The following is a 9,800-nucleotide window of genomic DNA, read 5'->3' as shown; positions in this document are numbered from 1 at the left end:
GGAGTGATATGCAAGATCAAAGAAAGACCGTTGTCTTTCCGAAATACATACTAAACGCTTTCAAAGATTTGTTTCAGAAGCAAGTGGGTGAGGAGAAATTGGAGTAGGTATGTACACGGGCAATAAGGTGACTCTGGGATAGTTCCATCTGGATTAGTTGACATACTTGAAATCACATCATGTTTTAAAAAGCGAAGCAAAGGAAACCGGATTTTTTTCTCACACCGCTACTGGTAAGAAATCCATAGAACTCGGTCAGGATTTTGCTGAGTCGGATATTTTGGGAGTCAAGAAATAAGGAAATGATAAAATTTTGATGGCCAAGAACTGGGCTTAGAAACGTGTGAGTATTTCTTTACTAAACTTATAAAGTATCATGTCGTGTATGTGGACACACATATATATATATATATATATATATATTATATATAAATACCGTAAAAGAAAACATATACTAGAAAAATTATTCAATGAGATTTGAGTTGAAGAGAGTGTCGTGCTTTTAAATTTAAAATGTGCTAAAATCTTAATGACGTTAGCGAATGAGTGCTGACGCATTACTTCTTCTGGGGCCCGAAAGTTGCACTGTGAGAGGTGGCCTGGTGTACACCCAAAGAAAAATTGCTGTCTATCTGCCATAAGGGTGTTCACTTCCATAATGAATTGACAGAATCTCTCAGAACAAGATTTCGAACCATATGTAAACACATCCACACTAAAATGGAACTGCTCTGTGCTGCCCTTTCAGTTTTGGTACTTCACAATCTCTTTATGACGTCATCCCTCCGCCTCACCGGGGTGGACATCTAACGCTGAAGTTCTGGCCGCATGTCCGAAGAGGAAATGTCTCTTCCATGGCCGTAAAGTCTTCTGGGTAAGAGCTTTTCGTGTTTCTAACGACCACCGGCTCTATTTAGTTGTATGTTTATATATTTTAATAGACAGAATGCGGGTGCATGATAACTTTAGAGATCATTCAGATCCAGATTGTATTGTAAACGTCTAATATGTCCGTCATATATTAGGTGTTTCTCTGCGAATGTCCGACAGTTTGTGTTCTTTTACCATACAGTGCCATACGGCCTTGACTACTCTCTTTTTGAATCTCCGTAGTTTTATAACGATATCTTCTTTTAAAAATTAGGAAAGCAAGTACTGTATATAAAGCTACTTTGAAATGTGAGGCAGAATACAATGGAGTCCGTTTGTGGTAGCCTATAAAAATGTTGGTATACTTACTGTCATGTGTCACGGGAGTTGGACCGTTCTAATCTTCTGACAGGAAGACTCGTCGAATCCCAAACTGCAGAACGCATTCCTTTTGTAGAGGATCCTTGATGCTGAAAAGCCTGTCAACAACTGTGGTTTTGGAGGCCAGGCATGGTCTCCCTACCGGTATCGCTTGGCAAGAGCCCCTCTGATCGTCGACCACATGCCCAAATGTAAGCCTACGGACTTGGAGCCGGCTCCCAGCTACTACTCCGGTGCAGTGCGTTGATCCCCAGGTGCTAGGCGGCATGCCACACATTTGGGCTCGCAAAGGGGAAGGCGAAGGCGGCGCGGGGCTTTAGCTCAGTGGGGCCGGCACCGGCCTTGGCCTCGGCCTCGCAAGCGCAAGGGCCCGAGTTCGAGCCCCGGCCCGGGAGAAGCCCCCAAAACGCGGGCAACCCAAATGACCACTTCGTTTCTCTTTTCTCCTTTTTCTCTTTTCTTCTTTTTTTCTTTTTCTTTTTTTTGGTTTTGGGGGGCCAGGGATCGACCTTGAGACCTTGCGCTTCGGAGACAGGCGCCAGAACCACTGAGCTAAACCCCGGCCCCATTCAGGTTCCTATGACCTCAAAGAAAATGGCACAAGGGAGTAAGAAAAGAAAATTCATGGTCCATGGAAACAGCCGAATGAGAGAAACTGTTCATTTAGCAGACCAATGCGAATGCACATGACCTCAAACTGAGAGTGAAAAGTTAGCAAAGATTTTATTCTGCAGTGCAAATTACAAAAGGTTAGTTCAAAAATATTAGTGTGAATTTGGTGTGCTGTTGTCATTGAGGGCACGTCACTTTTCCAAAAATCACATGAAATATACCGTAGTTTGAAAGGGCAAGAATGACTTTTATCGATAAATGGCAACTCAGGTCCCAGAAGGAGCTTGTGAAATCGCTAACGTTTTTATACAGGCATTTCTAGTTTGATAGGGCCTCTGTCTTGCATCACAAAGGCCTCAGGGTGATGTCACCATTGCATGGCAACTCTTTGACAGTCAGTGTCTTCAGGAAAACCCTCTGTGTCTTTCTCTGCCCCCATCCGAACAATATTCCTGGCTTCTTGCCCTACCTAAAATCCTGCTCTGTCTCCAAGTACACTGCTTTTGGAGCCTTCTAGGTCAAGTGCTGTTTTCCTTCCCACATTCCCTCCTCCTCCTAGACCTGGAAGTGCGACAGCTGTTGGAGTGTTGCCCTCAGTGCCACTTCTGGGTCATTTTCCTGCCCGGCTTTCATACAATAACTCTCCTCCTAATCTTCTGTCATCAGATTATCTCGCCTGTTACTTTTCTTTGTTTTATCATTCAATTACTTCTCTGGTAACTTTCATCTGCTATTATTTTCCCTTTGTCCCGCCGTCTTTTCCTTCCACTGGACCCTTCTTGTCTTAATTCCTGATGACCTTACCATAGGGGTGATCCTTTTCATAGCTAACATTTCGAATCTTTGATCTCTTTTTCAGTTGGACTCCCGCTTTAGTAGTTAATTGAACCAGACAGGCCTTCATAACCTCAGTGTCACCCTGCTCACTGTTTAACCCACTCCTCAGGTACCTTTCACAGCACTACTCCCACAGGTTTTCCACTCCTCTATCCCTCTAAGACCAACAGTTAATTCAACCACCTTTTCTTAGTCTGGTGAATATTCTTGGATCATCAAACACGAGGATTCATGCTTTTTCCCCTGTCCTCAAATCCAAACTATTTTCTACTTTCTCCCGTTGTCACCCCAGAAGAACAGATATGAACAAATGAGTATTCTCACAAGTGAATACACTAGGCTAGGTGTGTATTTACCCCTATGGCACGCCTCCCTTTGTCCCTTTGGAACACGTGTCCTCTTCTTTTGGGTATCGTAGCTCAATTCTTGTAGTTGGGCACATTAGTTCCATCAACTACCATGACAAACTGGGAGGCTTGAAAACCTGTAGGTTTAGGATTAAAGCGTTACAGAGACTAGAACTCCGAAATCCAGTTGTCAACAGGATTGCTTTCCTCTGGAGTCTCAGAGGAGTATATGCTATATGCCTCTCAATCTCATCTTCTGGCGGCTTCTTGCAGTTCTTATCATTTGGCTTAAGGATTCATCCTTCCAACCTCGGCCTCATTCTCTCTTAGTCTGTGTCTGTATTCAAATTTCCCTTTCCGAAGAAAGCACCGCTAATTGGATTAAGAGACAACATAATTCCGCTATGACCTCATTTAATTTTAGTATTGATTCCTTGATTTACTTATTTATTTATAGTTTTTGGTACCGCACATCGAACTCGGGCCTTGCCGCTTGCAAGGCAGGCGGCCGAACCACTGAGCTGAATCCCCGGCCCACGACCTCATTTTCAGGTGATTACATCTTTCAAGATTTGAAGCCACTATTTCCAAACAAGGCCCCGTTCAATGATGTCCGAAAAGTGAAAATACTACATGTTCTTACTCCTTGGTGGGAGCAAAAATTAAAGTTTGACCCCGTAGAGGTAAAGAGGAGCATCAAGTTCCATATAAAATCGGAAGTCAGAAAAATCAAGAGTGGTTGGAGAATGGGTATACAATCCATTGACACTGCGAGGAATGGTCACGTTACTTGCGTTGTGGCTAGAACTCTAGACGAAATAGTTTAGTACCTGTTAAAAAAGCAATGAAAAGATAAGAAGCTGAAGTGTCATAGCACATAGAAATGGGAAATACATGAAGAGTGGAAATGCTAATTACTCTGATTTCTTGTTCTATATTGTATGCATACAGCACATTCGTGGCTTGTATTCTACAAATATATCCAAATATTTGGTGTCCACGAACATTTTCTTTCCAATATGGAGTGATATGCAAGATCAAAGAAAGACCGTTGTCTTTCCGAAATACATACTAAACGCTTTCAAAGATTTGTTTCAGAAGCAAGTGGGTGAGGAGAAATTGGAGTAGGTATGTACACGGGCAATAAGGTGACTCTGGGATAGTTCCATCTGGATTAGTTGACATACTTGAAATCACATCATGTTTTAAAAAGCGAAGCAAAGGAAACCGGATTTTTTTCTCACACCGCTACTGGTAAGAAATCCATAGAACTCGGTCAGGATTTTGCTGAGTCGGATATTTTGGGAGTCAAGAAATAAGGAAATGATAAAATTTTGATGGCCAAGAACTGGGCTTAGAAACGTGTGAGTATTTCTTTACTAAACTTATAAAGTATCATGTCGTGTATGTGGACACACATATATATATATATATATGTATATATATTATATATAAATACCGTAAAAGAAAACATATACTAGAAAAATTATTCAATGAGATTTGAGTTGAAGAGAGTGTCGTGCTTTTAAATTTAAAATGTGCTAAAATCTTAATGACGTTAGCGAATGAGTGCTGACGCATTACTTCTTCTGGGGCCCGAAAGTTGCACTGTGAGAGGTGGCCTGGTGTACACCCAAAGAAAAATTGCTGTCTATCTGCCATAAGGGTGTTCACTTCCATAATGAATTGACAGAATCTCTCAGAACAAGATTTCGAACCATATGTAAACACATCCACACTAAAATGGAACTGCTCTGTGCTGCCCTTTCAGTTTTGGTACTTCACAATCTCTTTATGACGTCATCCCTCCGCCTCACCGGGGTGGACATCTAACGCTGAAGTTCTGGCCGCATGTCCGAAGAGGAAATGTCTCTTCCATGGCCGTAAAGTCTTCTGGGTAAGAGCTTTTCGTGTTTCTAACGACCACCGGCTCTATTTAGTTGTATGTTTATATATTTTAATAGACAGAATGCGGGTGCATGATAACTTTAGAGATCATTCAGATCCAGATTGTATTGTAAACGTCTAATATGTCCGTCATATATTAGGTGTTTCTCTGCGAATGTCCGACAGTTTGTGTTCTTTTACCATACAGTGCCATACGGCCTTGACTACTCTCTTTTTGAATCTCCGTAGTTTTATAACGATATCTTCTTTTAAAAATTAGGAAAGCAAGTACTGTATATAAAGCTACTTTGAAATGTGAGGCAGAATACAATGGAGTCCGTTTGTGGGAGCCTATAAAAATGTTGGTATGCTTACTGTCATGTGTCACGGGAGTTGGACCGTTCTAATCTTCTGACAGGAAGACTCGTCGAATCCCAAACTGCAGAACGCATTCCTTTTGTAGAGGATCCTTGATGCTGAAAAGCCTGTCAACAACTGTGGTTTTGGAGGCCAGGCATGGTCTCCCTACCGGTATCGCTTGGCAAGAGCCCCTCTGATCGTCGACCACATGCCCAAATGTAAGCCTACGGACTTGGAGCCGGCTCCCAGCTACTACTCCGGTGCAGTGCGTTGATCCCCAGGTGCTAGGCGGCATGCCACACATTTGGGCTCGCAAAAGGGAAGGCGAAGGCGGCGCGGGGCTTTAGCTCAGTGGGGCCGGCACCGGCCTTGGCCTCGGCCTCGCAAGCGCAAGGGCCCGAGTTCGAGCCCCGGCCCGGGAGAAGCCCCCAAAACGCGGGCAACCCAAATGACCACTTCGTTTCTCTTTTCTCCTTTTTCTCTTTTCTTCTTTTTTTCTTTTTCTTTTTTTTGGTTTTGGGGGCCAGGGATCGACCTTGAGACCTTGCGCTTCGGAGACAGGCGCCAGAACCACTGAGCTAAACCCCGGCCCCATTCAGGTTCCTATGACCTCAAAGAAAATGGCACAAGGGAGTAAGAAAAGAAAATTCATGGTCCATGGAAACAGCCGAATGATAAGAAACTGTTCATTTAGCAGACCAATGCGAATGCACATGACCTCAAACTGAGAGTGAAAAGTTAGCAAAGATTTTATTCTGCAGTGCAAATTACAAAAGGTTAGTTCAAAAATATTAGTGTGAATTTGGTGTGCTGTTGTCATTGAGGGCACGTCACTTTTCCAAAAATCACATGAAATATACCGTAGTTTGAAAGGGCAAGAATGACTTTTATCGATAAATGACAACTCAGGTCCCAGAAGGAGCTTGTGAAATCGCTAACGTTTTTATACAGGCATTTCTAGTTTGATAGGGCCTCTGTCTTGCATCACAAAGGCCTCAGGGTGATGTCACCATTGCATGGCAACTCTTTGACATTCAGTGTCTTCAGGAAAACCCTCTGTGTCTTTCTCTGCCCCCATCCGAACAATATTCCTGGCTTCTTGCCCTACCTAAAATCCTGCTCTGTCTCCAAGTACACTGCTTTTGGAGCCTTCTAGGTCAAGTGCTGTTTTCCTTCCCACATTCCCTCCTCCTCCTAGACCTGGAAGTGCGACAGCTGTTGGAGTGTTGCCCTCAGTGCCACTTCTGGGTCATTTTCCTGCCCGGCTTTCATACAATAACTCTCCTCCTAATCTTCTGTCATCAGATTATCTCGCCTGTTACTTTTCTTTGTTTTATCATTCAATTACTTCTCTGGTAACTTTCATCTGCTATTATTTTCCCTTTGTCCCGCCGTCTTTTCCTTCCACTGGACCCTTCTTGTCTTAATTCCTGATGACCTTACCATAGGGGTGATCCTTTTCATAGCTAACATTTCGAATCTTTGATCTCTTTTTCAGTTGGACTCCCGCTTTAGTAGTTAATTGAACCAGACAGGCCTTCATAACCTCAGTGTCACCCTGCTCACTGTTTAACCCACTCCTCAGGTACCTTTCACAGCACTACTCCCACAGGTTTTCCACTCCTCTATCCCTCTAAGACCAACAGTTAATTCAACCACCTTTTCTTAGTCTGGTGAATATTCTTGGATCATCAAACACGAGGATTCATGCTTTTTCCCCTGTCCTCAAATCCAAACTATTTTCTACTTTCTCCCGTTGTCACCCCAGAAGAACAGATATGAACAAATGAGTATTCTCACAAGTGAATACACTAGGCTAGGTGTGTATTTACCCCTATGGCACGCCTCCCTTTGTCCCTTTGGAACACGTGTCCTCTTCTTTTGGGTATCGTAGCTCAATTCTTGTAGTTGGGCACATTAGTTCCATCAACTACCATGACAAACTGGGAGGCTTGAAAACCTGTAGGTTTAGGATTAAAGCGTTACAGAGACTAGAACTCCGAAATCCAGTTGTCAACAGGATTGCTTTCCTCTGGAGTCTCAGAGGAGTATATGCTATATGCCTCTCAATCTCATCTTCTGGCGGCTTCTTGCAGTTCTTATCATTTGGCTTAAGGATTCATCCTTCCAACCTCGGCCTCATTCTCTCTTAGTCTGTGTCTGTATTCAAATTTCCCTTTCCGAAGAAAGCACCGCTAATTGGATTAAGAGACAACATAATTCCGCTATGACCTCATTTAATTTTAGTATTGATTCCTTGATTTACTTATTTATTTATAGTTTTTGGTACCGCACATCGAACTCGGGCCTTGCCGCTTGCAAGGCAGGCGGCCGAACCACTGAGCTGAATCCCCGGCCCACGACCTCATTTTCAGGTGATTACATCTTTCAAGATTTGAAGCCACTATTTCCAAACAAGGCCCCGTTCAATGATGTCCGAAAAGTGAAAATACTACATGTTCTTACTCCTTGGTGGGAGCAAAAATTAAAGTTTGACCCCGTAGAGGTAAAGAGGAGCATCAAGTTCCATATAAAATCGGAAGTCAGAAAAATCAAGAGTGGTTGGAGAATGGGTATACAATCCATTGACACTGCGAGGAATGGTCACGTTACTTGCGTTGTGGCTAGAACTCTAGACGAAATAGTTTAGTACCTGTTAAAAAAGCAATGAAAAGATAAGAAGCTGAAGTGTCATAGCACATAGAAATGGGAAATACATGAAGAGTGGAAATGCTAATTACTCTGATTTCTTGTTCTATATTGTATGCATACAGCACATTCGTGGCTTGTATTCTACAAATATATCCAAATATTTGGTGTCCACGAACATTTTCTTTCCAATATGGAGTGATATGCAAGATCAAAGAAAGACCGTTGTCTTTCCGAAATACATACTAAACGCTTTCAAAGATTTGTTTCAGAAGCAAGTGGGTGAGGAGAAATTGGAGTAGGTATGTACACGGGCAATAAGGTGACTCTGGGATAGTTCCATCTGGATTAGTTGACATATTTGAAATCACATCATGTTTTAAAAAGCGAAGCAAAGGAAACCGGATTTTTTTCTCACACCGCTACTGGTAAGAAATCCATAGAACTCGGTCAGGATTTTGCTGAGTCGGATATTTTGGGAGTCAAGAAATAAGGAAATGATAAAATTTTGATGGCCAAGAACTGGGCTTAGAAACGTGTGAGTATTTCTTTACTAAACTTATAAAGTATCATGTCGTGTATGTGGACACACATATATATATATGTATATATATTATATATAAATACCGTAAAAGAAAACATATACTAGAAAAATTATTCAATGAGATTTGAGTTGAAGAGAGTGTCGTGCTTTTAAATTTAAAATGTGCTAAAATCTTAATGACGTTAGCGAATGAGTGCTGACGCATTACTTCTTCTGGGGCCCGAAAGTTGCACTGTGAGAGGTGGCCTGGTGTACACCCAAAGAAAAATTGCTGTCTATCTGCCATAAGGGTGTTCACTTCCATAATGAATTGACAGAATCTCTCAGAACAAGATTTCGAACCATATGTAAACACATCCACACTAAAATGGAACTGCTCTGTGCTGCCCTTTCAGTTTTGGTACTTCACAATCTCTTTATGACGTCATCCCTCCGCCTCACCGGGGTGGACATCTAACGCTGAAGTTCTGGCCGCATGTCCGAAGAGGAAATGTCTCTTCCATGGCCGTAAAGTCTTCTGGGTAAGAGCTTTTCGTGTTTCTAACGACCACCGGCTCTATTTAGTTGTATGTTTATATATTTTAATAGACAGAATGCGGGTGCATGATAACTTTAGAGATCATTCAGATCCAGATTGTATTGTAAACGTCTAATATGTCCGTCATATATTAGGTGTTTCTCTGCGAATGTCCGACAGTTTGTGTTCTTTTACCATACAGTGCCATACGGCCTTGACTACTCTCTTTTTGAATCTCCGTAGTTTTATAACGATATCTTCTTTTAAAAATTAGGAAAGCAAGTACTGTATATAAAGCTACTTTGAAATGTGAGGCAGAATACAATGGAGTCCGTTTGTGGTAGCCTATAAAAATGTTGGTATGCTTACTGTCATGTGTCACGGGAGTTGGACCGTTCTAATCTTCTGACAGGAAGACTCGTCGAATCCCAAACTGCAGAACGCATTCCTTTTGTAGAGGATCCTTGATGCTGAAAAGCCTGTCAACAACTGTGGTTTTGGAGGCCAGGCATGGTCTCCCTACCGGTATCGCTTGGCAAGAGCCCCTCTGATCGTCGACCACATGCCCAAATGTAAGCCTACGGACTTGGAGCCGGCTCCCAGCTACTACTCCGGTGCAGTGCGTTGATCCCCAGGTGCTAGGCGGCATGCCACACATTTGGGCTCGCAAAGGGGAAGGCGAAGGCGGCGCGGGGCTTTAGCTCAGTGGGGCCGGCACCGGCCTTGGCCTCGGCCTCGCAAGCGCAAGGGCCCGAGTTCGAGCCCCGGCCCGGGAGAAGCCCCCAAAACGCGGGCA

At 43.0% G+C, this 9,800-nt stretch overlaps 1 long non-coding RNA gene across 1 annotated transcript; it reads left to right on the top strand.

Moving 5' to 3' along the window:
* Nucleotides 1–4,557: 4,557 nt before the first annotated feature.
* On the top strand, nt 4,558–9,700 carry LOC147821219 (uncharacterized). The gene is made up of 3 exons (XR_015447422.1): nt 4,558–4,944; nt 8,883–9,008; nt 9,417–9,700. It is a non-coding gene; the product is annotated as an uncharacterized LOC147821219 (long non-coding RNA).
* Nucleotides 9,701–9,800: the final 100 nt, after the last annotated feature.

This window comes from Heterocephalus glaber, unplaced genomic scaffold, assembly GCF_053883595.1.
Source record: "Heterocephalus glaber isolate CG9 unplaced genomic scaffold, H.glaber_assembly_v1.0 deba00001759, whole genome shotgun sequence".
NCBI classification, from domain to species: Eukaryota; Metazoa; Chordata; class Mammalia; order Rodentia; family Bathyergidae; genus Heterocephalus; species Heterocephalus glaber.
This window is presented reverse-complemented; position numbering and strand designations above follow the sequence as displayed.